The following is a 16886-nucleotide window of genomic DNA, read 5'->3' as shown; positions in this document are numbered from 1 at the left end:
TGCACAGTCATGAGAAATAAAGTCACAGTTACAAGCAATAAAGTATGAAGTTGCGAGTATGAGAAATTAATTGTGAAATATGAAGTCAAAATTGTGAGATAGATCACAGTGATATATAAATGTACAGTCATGAGGAATGTTTGCAATTTCAAGAATTTTTGACAAGAGTCAAAAATGTGAGAAATTAAATCACAGTTGTGAGATATGTCACATTGTGAGATATAAATCTGCAAGGATGCAAAATAGAGTCACAGTTAGAAGAAACGTAGCTGCAGTTATATGATTTGTGATAAATTAATTTGTGATAAATTAATTTGCAGTTGCATTAAATTACAATTACTAAATCACAGTTACGAAAAATAAAGTTGCAATTGCGATATGTGAGGTTGCAAATATGAGAAATAAAGTCGCAGCTTTTTATATTTTTACTCTGAGCCACACTCAAGACAGCTTACTAGGATTTAAAAACCAGTGCTTTACAAATTTATTTCGCTGTCCCCACTTTTTGGGCGCTAATCAATGCTCCAGTCTAAATGTGTCCACCCCCACTTTTAAATTAATTCTACACCGATGCACAGGATGCATACAGTGGCGAGGATATGACTAGACAGCCGTGAATAATGAATGCATATTCTACTTGGTGAAAACTGTAATTGTTGCAAATTACCTCATAAAATAGCAAACATAAAAGCTCTGTAAAGGGAAACAGTTTTTTTTTTCTTGGACATCAGCCATGCTATACATTAGAATCGTGTGCTCACGTGCGAAACAAACTACACTGTAGCTCTCCTGAAGTGTGAGATTAATGGTCTGACCTTCACTGAACGGCCGACGTATTTAGCACAAAGTTTGTAATAGTGCTAGTGCTGCTCTTTTGATGAAAATGTCGCAAAGCTGTTAGGCATAATGAACCAGGCACACACTCGTCCGCTCCTTAAGGTAAAAGTTTAAGTGCATAAGAGCCACACACAAAATGAAACAAACAGGAATACCCTCCTTGTAAACAGACCACTAGAAACAGTGACGTATGAGAGAAATGACTTTTGTTTTAAAACCTCTTTCGCATGTTTTCTTCTTTTCGAATGAGCAGTGAATCATGCATCATCACGTGGTCTTAGTTTGCTCGTTTCGTGAAGAATTTATTATGTTTTCCTTTTCACTGAGAAAATGGTGTTCTCAGAAGAGCAGGTTTCTTGTCACGCTACAGCACGTTTTGCATGGTTTTCTATTCTATCTCCCATTCAGCTACAAAACCTGATCTTGACTCTAGCTATATTGCATTCAATTTATGCGGTTTAAAATGATAAAAATGTTTCTAGTTAACTTTAAATGTGGTAATTGTGTTATGTTATATGTGAATTAGATGAGTCCATCAGTCAGGGTCTCTGATCTGGCAATGATCTTTTCTGCGTAAATGCTTTCATAAATTATCTCTATTTCTTTTTGCTGTGTTAATTCAGAGAGGGTGGTGGGGAGGAAACTGCTTTTGAAGTGTTGATGCAGTAAGCGTTGTACTAGGTCTTTCTCTTTCTCTCTTTCCCATCATAATTCCCTCTGATCTGTCTCTTGGGATTCTGCTTCACCTCTACATAAAACAGTTCTTGGTCTCTCACCTAACCGCATTGACTCTGAGGCTGATAAATCAGGAATTCATGCATGTACGTGTACTCATTTGTTAGTGTGTTTTGGGTTAATACCAATAGGTGATGAATCCCGTGAGATGAGTCTCTGGTGGAGCTTAAACTGTTGATTAGATCTGAAATGCAATGCTAAATAAATCCCATTGTTTGAAATGCAGGTGCCAATTCCAATGTTCTTTCCCATAGGAAAGTAAAACCACGAATGATATCTCCTTTTTGATTTGCTTCTTGTAAACAATGAGAATAAATGGTCATCAAATGGAGACTTTGAAAAAAGTAATCGAACATCGTTTATGCCAAAAAGAAATCTCAGAAATGTCTCTAACTGAGCTCAGATTTACCAAGACATCTGTCTGTGATCACAAGTCAAAGATTTTGGTATGAACACAAACATTTTTTATCAAATTCTCTCAAGACCAAATTATGACCTTGCTTCATTTGGCATTGAGCCTCTGCAAGTTGTATCTATCTATCTATCTATCTATCTATCTATCTATCTATCTATCTATCTATCTATCTATCTATCTATCTATCTATCTATCTATCTATCTATCTATCTATCTATCTATCTATCTATCCGTTTGTCCATCCATCCATCCTTCTGTCTATACATCTGTCCATCAGTCATTTCTGTATATCTATCTATCCGTCCGTCCGTCCGTCCATCCATCTGTCTGTCTCTGTCTGTCTGTCCATCCATCCATCCTTCTTTGTCTATACATCTGCCCATCAGTCCTATCTATCTATCTGTCCGTCCGTCCATCCATCCATCCATCCATCCATCCATCCATCCATCCATCCATCCATCCATCCATCTATCTATCTATCTATCTATCTATCTATCTATCTATCTATCTATCTATCTATCTATCTATCCATCTATCCATCTGTCTATCTAATGGTCTATCCATCCATCCATTCATTCATGTTCTCTAACATTATAATTAAAGTTAAAGCGTTTATATGACCTCTGAAACTGTATTTTTTTTTTTTTTTTTTTTTAACAGATAAACTGTTTACAGCGACGAATGGATAATGATGAGCTTCAGCAGATGCATTTTGGATCAAGAAGACTTTGCACTTCGTCTTGTTTTTATTACCCTCATTTCCAAGTACTTAGTGTTAAACTAAGTAGAAATGTGCCTTAATACCACCAAATTGATGTCTTATGGTTTGGCCTCATCTTCAAAGGCTTTTAACATTTTTATTACCACCATTAGCTTCCACCAGCACATATCACCAGCTGTAATTATTTCTACAGATGAATTTTGGTAGATTTCCTGCTACCAGCTATTGTTTTCACTTCATACACATTCTCAATTTATATCACTTTCTTGGCACGCAAGACATTTTCACAGTCCTGGAATACCTAAAGACCATAGCAGTGCTTGCACACGTTGTTTTCAGTTCAAATAAAGATAAATCTGGCAGCAGACAATCACAGTGCAATGGTGTGAAGGAATTGTGGGATGTGTTTTTATGAGGCATACATTCTCAGTAACATTTGGATGCATTTGATTAAGCTTTATGTTGTTCAAATGAAGAATAATACCGCAAATGAGCGCTATGATGAAAGCAACAAAGGATATGAAACAGATCTGCTTAATGCACTCTGGTTTATTCCCAGCCACACCAACAGTGTTGATGTGTAATCTATCAGAGTAACATCCAACAAATAATATCTGTCTAGTAGGTGTATCGTTTGATAATGATGTCCAAAAGGACTGTAAGAGGCTGCATTTATGCATGAGCGCAGCCCAAATGCACTGCAAGGTCAGACACGCAGCAAACAGCTCGCCGTAGTGGCTTTTATTACATGTGCATCACGTCCCGACAGGGTTCGAAACCTGCTCAACACACACACCCCTGAGTCTCATGACATCATACTCAAAAGATATCAAAACACATTAGGGACCTACCTGGAATAGAGAGAAAATGTGCAAAAAAATTACACAGAAAATTGAGGCTCAAATTATATCATTGAATGGACTGCACATGTATGAATGCCCTAACATAACAGACAATGATTACAGAACTAATGGACACACAGTCCAGGGTTGCTCATTTCTTGCTCTTAAACATTAATTAGTGTATGTATGTCAGGGGACCTTTTTGCAGCATGCGGCGAAACCATCACGAACCCTGCTGCGCACACATGAAGGTCGGATGACCCATTCTTCTGGGAGCCACAGTCAGCAGCATGACGTCCTCTTGCTTTACCAAGTGCACTACACACAAAGAACATGAGGAGCACTGGTGTCAGGCACCTATTTTGTTTAAGGCCACAGAATAAAAAAGAGTTTCTGAGGGTGGGTAGATGATGACTAAAGTTTTAGTTAAAAAGCAAATGAATTCTGGAAGTTGCGATTTAAATTTAGATATGTTATTGTGAATGTGACACTTTTAAACTATAATAATCATGCAGTGCTATTCCCAAAGGTACTAGAAGGATTTTTGGAGGGGCATGAAGAGTTCTATGCAGATTTTCACTAGCTGACTAAGCCACTTATGATTTCTTAAAAAGCACTTTAGAAATATTTTGGCAGGTAACCTAAAATGTGCTTCATGTGGTCATTTAAATTAACCAGTGTTATTCAAGATTTGTTTTTTTTATTATTATTATTAATTTTATTTAATACTAACTGCATTAAAAATAAAAGTGTTTTATGGGTCATTTTTTGCTATGTGATTTTTAAGACTCTAGTCCATCTCACTGCTGAAAGAGACATGGACATGATGCAAGGACATGATGCTGAATTAAAAAAAAAAAAAAAACATTTTTTTAAATCATTTTATAGAGGCTTTGAGAAGAAGTGACTACAGGGAAAATTATACAATTATATTTAATTATATTATTAGAATTATACAAAATCGAGGTTAGAGTTATGGACATACCAAAGGTCTAAAATAGCTCTTAGTGTTAATCAGATCCTATCAAAACCAAGGAGTTCTACAGTAGTTGCGCCCCAAGAAGTATGTTTCTCTGTTTTTACTTTGTTTCTCTGTTTTTGACATGGGTAACTAGAAATTACAGAAGCTTCAATCTGGATCCAAACCTTAAATGATCTGAGATGACCAAACACCTGAGAAGAGATGATGGCAACACCTCAGAGGATGCCAACCCTCAGACAATATACAGAATTACCAAATTTTGCCATAAGCTAAATATATTAAGTTTCTACAATATATAAATATACTGTAGAAACTTAATTTCCTGTAAAGCTGCTTTGCAACAATCTGTATCATAAAAAGTGCTATACAAATAAACTTGCATACTGTCATCGTTACACACTTTAAAGAGGCCTCTCTCTTAAAAGCATGAGTTATCTTGTCTTACACTGAATTCTTTTGAATGGCAGTCTGATGGTGTAGTAATGACATCTACCAGCAGGGGCTAACTGCAAACTAATGAATTCAGCATATACATTTTGCTTTATGTGTATGTGTTACCTGTGGCTTGAATCCGTGACCTTGGTTGCCAGTTCCATACTTTACCAGTTAGAGGAACATTTTAGGATCATTGTTACTGGAAGATAAATATTTGTCAGGTTTGTTTTGTTCTTTTTAAGGATTATACTAGCATAACTAGACATTCTTGACAAGATGAGCTACTGTTGAACATAAACAAGACCAGAATGAACAAAAACAAGACCAGAAAACTAAGAACTAACATTAAAATACAGGCTACTAAGTCATAATAAGAAGACAAAATAAGAGACCATAACAAAACTAACCCTGTAAAGCCTGACAAGAAATAACAATCAGATAGTCAGAAAAAAAATAATAATAATAAAAAAAAAAAAAAAAAATATATATATATATATATATATATATATATAAATACACACATACACACACACTGCCGCTCAAAAGTTTGGGATCAGTAAGATTTTTTATGGTTTTTTTAAAGACGTTTCTTCTGCTCATCAAGGCTGTATCTATTTGATCAAAAATACAGAAAAACTGTTATTTTGTGAAATATTGTTGCAATTTAAAATAACAGTTTTCTATTTTAATATACTTTAAAATATAATTTATTTCTGTGATGAAAGCTGAATTTTCAGCATCATTACTCCAGTCTTCAGTGTAACATGATCCTTCAGAAATCATTCTAATATGCTGATTTATAATCAATTTTGGAAACCATTGTGCTGCTTCATTTTTTTTTTTTTTTTTTTTTGTGTGTGTGGGGGCTGTAATATTTTTTTTAGGATTCTCTGATTAATAAAATTTAAAAAGAACAGCATTTATTTAAAAAAAGAAATGTTGTGTTACAATATACAGTGCTATTTAAAAGTTTGGGGTCAGTATGTTTTTTCTTTCTATTTTTTAAAGAAATTAATACCTTTATTCAGGAGGGATGTGTTAAATGAATAAAAAGTCATAGTAAAGACTTATATTGTTAGAAAATATTTATATTTTGAACAATTGCTGCTCTTTTTAACTTTGTATTTATCAAAGAATCAAAGAAAAAAGTATCACATGTTCCAAAAAACAATATGAAGCAGCACAACAGTTTCGACACTGATAATAAATCAGCATATTAGAATGATTTCTGAAGGATCATGTGACACTGAAGACTGAAGTAATGATGCTGAAAATTCAGCTTTGATCACAGAAATAAGTTATATTTTAAAGTATATTAAAATAGAAATCCAATATTAGAAATTGCGATATGATATGATGGGGGATCTACTATGCTCAGTTTCTTTTCATTTATTTTGAACAGACAGTAGTGCAAATTACAATTTTTTCCATCTAGATGTGAAAATACTAAATATTATTACATGTTAGCTATATATATAAAATCTGTTTTGTTTTCATTGTGAGTGCACACAAATAAAAGCAGACCTTTATACAGTGATTATTAATAAGACAATAAGTGTTTACAGTTGATTCTGCTGGTATAAGGAAACAGTTGAAGTGATCGCGCCGGAGCGCACGCACACACACACACACACACACATCAGTTCCAGCATTGCTAACTTGACAGCGCAGTTGGTACTATATCAAAATAAAATACAGTGAGCCAAACATAAGCGCGCGCCTCTGTGTCACCGTTGGAACGCGACTGAAGTACAAAGCCTATTGTTTACATAATAAACAATAGTTTAGCATTCAGATACGTTACATCACAAATATGGAAATGTTATGGAATATTTGGATTTGTGCCGAATGAGAGAGGTAGGATACAGGAGCACAAAGCTCCATTTCGCAAGCAGCTGAGTGAGCAAGCCTTTAAAGTATACTTCCTTGTCAGTCTATGTGAGAGACGAGTTCTCAATCAGCACATTGTCACTGTCTAGGGAGCTTTGTTTTCAAGTGCGCAACTCATGGCATTCGCTGTTCTTCTGCTGGCGGTTATCAAGCAGCGTTGCATTACTGCGGGCGCCCCCTTCTGGATTTGGGTGAATTGCCTGTATTCGTCGTAAGGCCTCATGCACCGAACCGAGACGCCCGTACCGTGACGGTTCGGGACGAATACATGTACCGTGCCACCCCTAATATATATATATATATACAGGTGCTGGTCATATAATTAGAATATCATCAAAAAGTTGATTTATTTCACTAATTCCATTCAAAAAGTGAAACTTATATATTATATTCATTCATTACACACAGACTGATATATTTCAAATGTTTATTTCTTTTAATTTTGATGATTAGAGCTTACAGCTCATGAAAGTCAAAAATCAGTATCTCAAAATATTAGAATATTTACATTTGAGTTTGAATAAATGACCATCCCTACAGTATAAATTCTGGGTATCTCTTGTTCTTTGAAACCACAATCATGGGGAAGACTGCTGACTTGGCAATGATCCAGAAGATGAACATTGACACCCTCCATAAAGAGGGTAAGTCACAGAAGGTCATTACTGAAAGGTGTGGCTGTTTACAGAGTGCTGTATCAAAGCATATTAAATGCAAAGTTGACTGGAAGGAAGAATTTGGGTAGGAAAAGGTGCACAAGCAACAGGGATGACCGCAAGCTTGAGAATACAGTCAAGCAAAGCCGATTCAAACACTTGGGAGAGCTTCACAAGGAGAGAACTGAAGCTGGAGTCAGTGCATCAAGAGTCACCACGCTCAGACGTCTTCAGGAAAAGGGCTACCAAGCCACTTCTGAACCAGAGACAACGTCAGAAGCATCTTAACTGGGCTGTGGAGAAAAAGAACTGGACTGTTGCTCAGTGGTCCAAAGTCCTCTTTTCAGATGAAAGTAAATTTTACATTTCATTTGGAAATCAAGGTCCCAGAGTCTGAAGGAAGAGTGGAGGCACAGAATCCATGTTGCTTGAAGTCCAGTGTGAAGTTTCCACAGTCAGTGATGATTTGGGCTGCCATGTCATCTGCTGGTGTTGGTCCACTGTGTTTTCTGATGTCCACAGTCAACGCAGCCATCTACCAGGAAATTTTAGAGCACTTCATGCTTCCTTCTGTTGACAAGCTTTATGGAGATGCTGATTTCATTTTCCAGCAGGACTTGGCACCTGCCCACACTGCCAAAGGTACCAAAAGCTGGTTCAATGACCATAGTGTTACTGTGCTTGATTGGCCAGCAAACTCGCTTGACCTGAACCCCATAGAGAATCTATGGGGTATTGTCAAGAGGAAGATGAGAGACACCAGACCCAACAATGCAGATGAGCTGAAGGCCACTATCAGAGCAACCTGGGCTCTCATAACACCTGAGCAGTGCCACAGACTGATCGACTCCATGCCACGCCGCATTGCTGCAGTAATTCAGGCAAAAGGAGCCCCAACTAAGTATTGAGTGCTGTACATGCTCATACTTTTCATTTTCATACTTTTCAGTTGGCCAAAATTTCTAAAAATCCTTTCTTTGTATTGGTCTTAAGTAATATTCTAATATTTTGAGATACTGATTTTTGACTTTCATGAGCTGTAAGCTCTAATCATCAAAATTAAAAGAAATAAACATTTGAAATATATCAGTCTGTGTGTAATGAATGAATATAATATACAAGTTTCACTTTTTGAATGGAATTAGTGAAATAAATCAACTTTTTGATGATATTCTAATTATATGACCAGCACCTGTATATATATATATATAGTGGGACCGTATTTATAATGGAACTGTTTATTGAACCCACATAATATAGTAGTGTATTGCTACAAATATAACCATGTGACTTGTGACTGGTTTTGTGGTCCAGGGTCACATATGGGCTACGATGTATTAAATACGATAACTTTTTGAATTTTTTAATGTTTGTTTTAAATTAGATATTTATAATTACACATAATCTATATATATATATATATATATATATATATATATATACATACATACAGTATGTATGTGTGTGTGTGTGTGTGTGTGTGTGTGTGTGTATATATATATATATAAAGCCTGTTGTATCAGTAAAAGTTGCTTCAGTTCAGTAAATGTTCATCTTGAAATATTACTAACAATATAAACTTACTCTATTAAAGATTTCACAGCAGAAAGACACGTGTACCACAACCTGAAAGGCGTTTTTAGAATTATACTAACAGTCAGATGATAGAAGGCATGTAGTAGATTGTGTGCAACTGGTTTTTCAGCAAAGTTTTGATCATGTTGATAATATAGAGGCCTTAGAAATCCATTTATTACATATGCTACAGTAGGCTTTATGGGATTAAAGACTAACAACTTCACAGCCTTTGATTGTTGATAGAAAGAGCCCAAATATTTGAACAGAGACTCAAGAAAGTCTGTTTTTAAACAGCAATAGCAAATTCGGAGAAGACAAATGAGGTTGATGAAATCTAAATCCTGTTTAGAAAGACGGGCTAAAGAAATTGAAGGGGTACATAGCTGCCTCTGGCGGTTTGTTAAAGGGAACATATCTAATTAGATCACTTTGACAATACACCATCCACTAAACAGGGAATTTTGTCTGTTCTGAAATGTGACAAGCAACATAACGCTATAAATAGCAAAGGATGCATATTACATCAATATACGAGCTGAATCAAAATGCACTGCGAATGTTATTGCCACAACAATTCAGCGTGTTTATGAAGGTTTATGAAGTTATGGACTGCATTAAAAGACCTGAGATATATTGACTGCCTATTTTAAAAGTACATTAGGGTGTAACTAGAAACAAAAATGTGTGACGAACAAATAGCTTTTATTATTTTTATTTATTTTTTATTTTTTTGTAATGGGTATTATTATGTTATACTGTCAGAAAAACAACTAAATAAATTTAACAGACTTTCTGGTCTCTGTGAAGTGAAAACTGAAAACCAATCTTTTACTGAAGGCACGTTTGAATGTATTTTAGAGGGACGGGTGAAGTGAATCAGACTTGATGAGATGAAATGATCCTCTCTTTGACTTTACCAGGCCAGAAACAAACATCATCTATGTCCATATTGTTTCGATGTTGTGAAGCTTCACGTCTCCATGCACACGGAAAAGAGAGGGAAAGAGCGTCATTACGGCATAGCTGCCCAGTGAAGCTTGCTATGAGGGCCCAACACATTAGCAGATTATGGGTTTGTGTCTGGGCTACTGTTGTTCATTATGTGTCAAGAGAAGAATGAACCCGGGTGACTTCTGTAATGGCATCTCAGAAACTCCAGCGGAATGAGCACTTTGACTTGTTTTGATTCTTTCGGCTCTCAGCGCTGTTTCAGGAAGAATCCAACCTCATGCTTTGAGTAAAGGTGGAGCAACACTCCGGTGTAACAAAAAAAGAAGTGCTGAGTGCTGTGGCTGTATGTCTTTTTCACTGTCATTTAGGCTTTCTTGCTGCGCCGAGAGGTTCGGAGAGGGTTAACATAGCAGGACTAGAGAAAAGAAAAGAGTGGACATTAGTTCAACTTTTTTTTTTCTGATGTGCTTTTTAGAAGGCACAACATTTTATTATACATTAAAACTGCAAATATATGAGGAAAATAATGCATTTACAACATACTACATAATGCATATGTATAACAACCTTAAACTAGAAATTAAGGTTTTCTGTGGGTTTGGTGAGTTGGTGCAACTGTAATGTATTATATGTGACCCTGGACAACAAAACCAGTCTTATGTGTCAAATTGAGATTCATACATAATCTGAAAGCTGAATAAATAAGCTTTCCATTGACGTATGGTTTGTTAGGATCGGACAATATTTGGCCGAGATACAACTATTTGAAAATCTGGAATCTGAGGGTGCAAAAAAATCTAAATATTGAGAAAATCACCTTTAAAGTTGTCCAAATTAAGTTCTTAGCAATGCATATTACTAATCAAAAATGAAGTTTTGATACATTTACAGTAAGAAATTTACAAAATATCTTCATGGAACATGATCTTTACTTAATATCCTAATGATTTTTGGCATAAAAGAAAAATGGATCATTTTGACTCATACAGTGTATTTTTGGCTATTGCTACAAATATACCCCAGCGACTTAAGACTGGTTTTGTGGTCCAGGGTCACATATAGTTAGTTTACAGGGTCCCACTTTACATTACGTGGCCTTAACTACTATGTACTTACATCAAAAATAAATAGTACTATGTACTTACATCAAAAGTACAATGTAAAAACATGTATGTACGCAGTAAGTGCATTGTATCAAATTATTAATTTAAATGTAAGTACATAGTAGTTAAGGCCTAAAGCATAAATAACAATGTTTCAGTTTTAGGACTTTCATTGGAAACCTTCAGTGTCTGCTGAAGGTCAATGTTATTATTTAATATACTTTTTACAAGTTAATGCAACAAGATCCCAAAAGAGTACAACAATTATTTAGTTTTTATACCATGTGTGAACAAGGACAGAAAGTTTTAGTCCAATGCAATAACATTAACTATAGCATTTTTGAGAAAATAAGGAAAATGACCAGAACACAACATGACGGCTAAATAAAAATAATTTTTTAGTAATTTGATAGACACAATACATCAAGGCAGCAGCATATTCAGTATATATTCAGGCAAATGGCTTATTAAAAAATTAAGTTTTAAATGCAAGCCTGTCTGAGTTGAAGCATGTGGGAAGTATATAATTTACTTAAAAAAATAAAAAATAAAACATACTGAAATGCTGTGTTAGATTGAACCTTATGACTACTAAGGCAACGGTGTAAAATTACCTTTTTTCAAGAAAACACATTTTCCCCTGGTGAACTTGAAAAGATCAAATAATGGCAAAATGCGATTTAAATTTTATCTGCACAGAACATAAAATTAAATTTATTCTTCTTTTAGAGAATCTGAATGAACTGCCGTCTATGCCATCTAAGTGGCATGCATTACCAGAGGGTGAACTTTGGATTTATCATCCTGAATTTCACATAGGAAAATGGCTGACCTACCCTAGAGCTGTTTATAAAATGGAGACCTTTGTATATGTTCCATTTGATATCGGACTCATTTTCACCCTAAAAATCACTCATTATAAAATATATTTCTCGTGCTGGGTAATTAATATAGTCAATAACATGCTCATCTGTGCATATCACATAAGTTTATATGTCAGGTACATAAATCAACATAAAATAGCATTCATAATCCATTTTGGTAGTGAAGCGACACAACTGACGCTAGTAAATCACATGACAATGACAACATGACGAATTTAGTATGTTACATTCATACTTTATAGAACATACTTTTTAGTTATTGCTTATTCAGAGAATATGCAATTTTGGATATGGCTATTGTCTTTATGAGTGAGTCATTGAATTATTTACTCACGATTCAAATAGACCTCATGTTTTGTTTTAGAATGTGACCTCTGAATGCACGTAAGGAAGTGATGTCATATGCTGAATACATTTACTGCTCTGATTCAGAGTCTTTTCCTGTAACTGTACATTACTTTAAGAGCTGTATATGTCCAGGATTTAGGAATGTGTTTCCCCTCTTCAGTTTTTTTGTCTCTTTCCTTATGTCTCTAATTCTGTCCCTTTACGAAGCAAGAGGAGGTTTCGTTTGCCAGTCAGCCTGTGGAATGCACTACTTTATATGGAAAAAAGCAGTAATTTCCCCAAACACAGTAAAGAAAGCCCAGTCTCCAGGCTCGACCCCACCTCCACCCTCCTAGTTCTCATCGGCCAGTGCTACTGGAAACGCTGCTGGCGCCGTGCTCACTGGCATTCCATGCATTCTTTTATCATGTGCTCACAAAAAGACGAGGGAAAAAAAGGTATGAGACACAAGGGAAAAATTACAGTTAGGGTTAACCCTTTCTGCATTACAGTGTGTCAGAGAGTTTGTACTGTATGTGGCTAGTGTTTCAAAGGAGAACCACATCTGAAAAATAATCGAGAATGTGGTCATGTTTTTTAAGCAACCTTGAAATAAATATGTTTATGTTGATTATTCCTTATTTATGTTGTCTGGGAACATTTTTATTTTATTTTATACATGTGTGTCTGTATTTTATCATGGGCTGTGAAGAAAGACAGTGTGTTCAACTGTACAGTCTAAAATCATCAGATCCAAAGTTATGCTGATAATTATCAGGCCCATTTTACTTGCATTCCAGTGTATAAACATTGGACCATTGGGGAATGGTTGAGATGTTTGGAATGCTCTGATGAGTGCAGATGAATGCTGGCTGTCATTTGAATGAAAGCCATTAGCCCAAGCTTTCTGTGCCTCATGGACAATGAGCCTTAAATTCAATTATGAAGTAATTGTTCTGTCATCACAAAACGTTTATTCAGTGTAGATGTTTTCAACATGAGACAGTTTCTGCAGGGGTTATTCTTAGTGTGCTGCTTCATGGTTCACATGCTTGTGAAAGTGAATCTAGATAAGAGGAGTCTCTGCCATGTTTTGAATTAGTAAAATGGGGGCACCAGTTTACATATGCTTCGAACATTACAATGCACATGATAACTTTTGTTAACTCTACAATAAGTAAATCCACTTCATCAGGTAATTACTCTTCTACACTGATGCTATAGAGTTCTAAAGTTCTAAATCTGAATTCTAAAGATGACTGCGCACTTGGTTGTCTGAAGAATAAAACAAATACAATGGTAACCCAAACAACTCCAACTGAGGAATTCATGTTTTCTAAAGCGAAGCGATGGGTGAGTGTGAGAAAAATCCTACTATTTTAAACTTTTTTAACTATACACCATCGCTTCAGAACAACTGCCATATGCACATTAATGATTTCATCTGTTACGTAAGTGTCAGCACATTGTGAAGCGATGTGCTTCTGTGTCACTTCTCGCACAAGCTTCACAACATGCTTACGTCATATTTCACTGTATGTTCACCAGTGTTGATGTTACGGAGTGAACGAGATGTGAGGCGTGCGGATTCATATGCAAGCTTTATTCTAAGACGTGGTCACAAAAAGGCTAGAGTCAAACAATGGCAAACAGGTATAACACAGGCAAGACAAAGAGTAATCCTAGGACAAGCATGGGTCTACGATCGGAAAACAATATCCAACAGGGCAAGGCAACGAGATAATCCAGGTTCACAGCAATAGCCCAGGCAGGGGCAAACAGAGTCCGAATGGCAAGGCAATGGGAAAATCCAAGAAACACAGGCAAGAATCAGAACACAAGAAAACAGGCAAGGCAAGACTATGATTAGACTAAGGAAACTAGAATAGGCTCTGTAGAATAGCGATCGCTAGGAGAGAGATAAACGCTATACAATACTCAGCAGTTTAGGAAGGATCTGAGTGGGTGTAATATAGTGTGTGTGTGTGATTGAAAGCAGGTGAATCCAATCAGTGCAATGGAACATGGGAAATGTAGTCCAGGGTGATGTGTAACAATCTGTGTGGTGTGAGAGTCAATATACTAAAATAGCGACCTCTGGCGGCAATCGGACATAAGGCCGTGGACCGGATTCATGACAGTTGGGAAAGTTACTTTTAAAGAGTAATTCATTACTAGCTACTAATTACATCTTCGTCACTGTAATTAGATTACTGTACTTATTATTCTCTAAAAATTATTGCATTACTTATTGCTAATTACTTTCTAAATCCCATATTGACCTCAACAATACAAGGGTAGACATGAAACTGCTCTTTTAATTCTTTCAAATAAATAATATGAAATTATATAAAATATTCTTGAACAGACCAACGTATTTAAAGGGAGAATGTAACATACATTTTGAAATTAGATGTTACATTTGGATGTTAAATCCACTGTTGTTTTATATGCAATTGTCACTTAAATTTTTCAAGGGAAAAGTAAATAAATGACAGCATTTACGCCCAACATTTTGCATGGTTTTTAAAGTATCTATCTATGGTAATTTTATAATTTTGAGCCATTGAATTGGAAGTATTTCATTGAGAAACTAGCAAAGATCATAGTAGGCAGGTTCCAGTACTCCTTTCACTTTGGGATAAATGCTTGGCTTTTTGCTGCTGTGCATTTGGTGGTGGTGGGGGGGTGATGTGCAGGCCTGTGTGGATGATTAATGGAGCAGTTAGCCCAGCGGCTGCAGAGCCAATGCTCCAGTCACAATGAGTCTACTGGCTGTCATCAACGCTCCTCTGCACCCTCATGCTACTCCCTGGCCCAACGTTTACAGCTTCTGCATGTCTCAGCGGCCAGGGAATAAAATTGCTTCATGAATTGGAGCCGTCACTCCTTGTGCGACATTAATTATTTGTTTTCTTGTGAGTTTTTTTTTTTTTTTTTCTCTGTCCCTTATTTTGCCCTATCCTGAGAAGATTGCATTTGGCTTTTGTTATTTAATTTAAGATATGCCATTAATCTAAGCCATTGTTGTGGTGCATGAGGACAAAAAGCGAAGAAGTAAATGCCAAAGTAAACACTTGCTGTGCAGAAAGGCCATGGGAGGGACAACGAGAATAACAACTATTAATGTAGTTCTCGTCTAATCAACCTAAACATTGTTTGTGCGAGTCAAACATGTTTTTGCGCAAATGATACAGAAGGCAGCTGTGCGAGAAAGAACGAGGCGGTTAAACATTTGGAAACAGACCTGATGGTAATAGTAGGATCAGCCACCGATTACACACACACGGCTGCAAATCTCCATAAAACATCAGACGCTTCACTGCTTTATCCAACACTCCATCTCTCTTCCCCCACTGACCTCTATGAATTTGATACAGGCTCACAAGTGCCGCCGCTGGGAGACAATATCAAATCATCTGCGTTAAATACAGCAGCTCCAACAAAGGAGATGCCACAGAGATTATAATTTACATATAACACAATACAGCCACAGACTGTCCTCCGAGCTACAAAAAAAATGCGCTGTCTAGGACATTGTCTGGTGTACAATAGCCAACCGTCATTCAGTACCTGAAAACCACAATGAGGCTGAGAGGTGAAAGAAAAAGGACTTAATGATTATTGAAAGAGGGCTGGTGAGTGCTGAGCAAATGTGTTGGTGATGTTTTGAGGAAGGTGGCATTAATGGCGTTAGACGTTGACAGACATCTGTATCGCCGCAGGTGGACATTCAATGGTCGTTCAGAGTTCAAATTTGATGTGACAGCCTAGACAGGAAAACATGTCAAGAAAGTGAGTTGAGTCTTGAGTTACAAAAGACAAAGTCTTAGTCGTTTTAATGTAAAATCTAATTTTGTTCCTCAGCGGGAATGCCGCCTATATATTTGAGCAGTTGATGGCTACAGCTGTTAAAAGCCTGCTAAATGGGTTTGGGGTGGTTTGACTAAATATGAGCTGTTTCCCAAGACGTTTGAGAGATTCTACCCTCATTTGAACATGATACATGGGGGCTGATGACCAAGATTATGAGTGCACGAGGGACCTTTCATTGGGAAGCATTCCTCACTGTCCTTGGCATACATAATGTTGTCGGTTTCGAGAGAGGACATCTGAGGGTCATATTGTGACTGAAAGGAGATGGCTGATAAGACCAGGCTCATCAGGGCTAATTCAATGGGGTGTAGGAACACCGGTGGCTGTTTCCCCAGGAACTTTCACAACAAACAGTGATACTGGAACAGTGGGTGTTCAATTAGCCAGCACCTAACATCATTAAACAATTAGACACATCCAAATGAAAACAACCCGAAGCATCGTGCCAGTTAACTTCTCCTCACCATGTCAGTGTCGTTTCCCAAAGAAAACTGTGCACTAAGAAACCCTGTACAAACAAAAAACCTCCTAATAGTTAAAAGTAATATTATGTTTTGCAGGCAGAAATTAGATTAAATTGAAGGAAATGGGGATGTTGTTGAAATCTCTTGCTTCTTGGATTTTTCTCTTTTAGAAAATACCACAGTAATGTTG

This window comes from Onychostoma macrolepis, chromosome 17 (genome assembly GCF_012432095.1).
Source record: "Onychostoma macrolepis isolate SWU-2019 chromosome 17, ASM1243209v1, whole genome shotgun sequence".
Classification (NCBI taxonomy): domain Eukaryota; kingdom Metazoa; phylum Chordata; class Actinopteri; order Cypriniformes; family Cyprinidae; genus Onychostoma; species Onychostoma macrolepis.
This window is presented reverse-complemented; position numbering follows the sequence as displayed.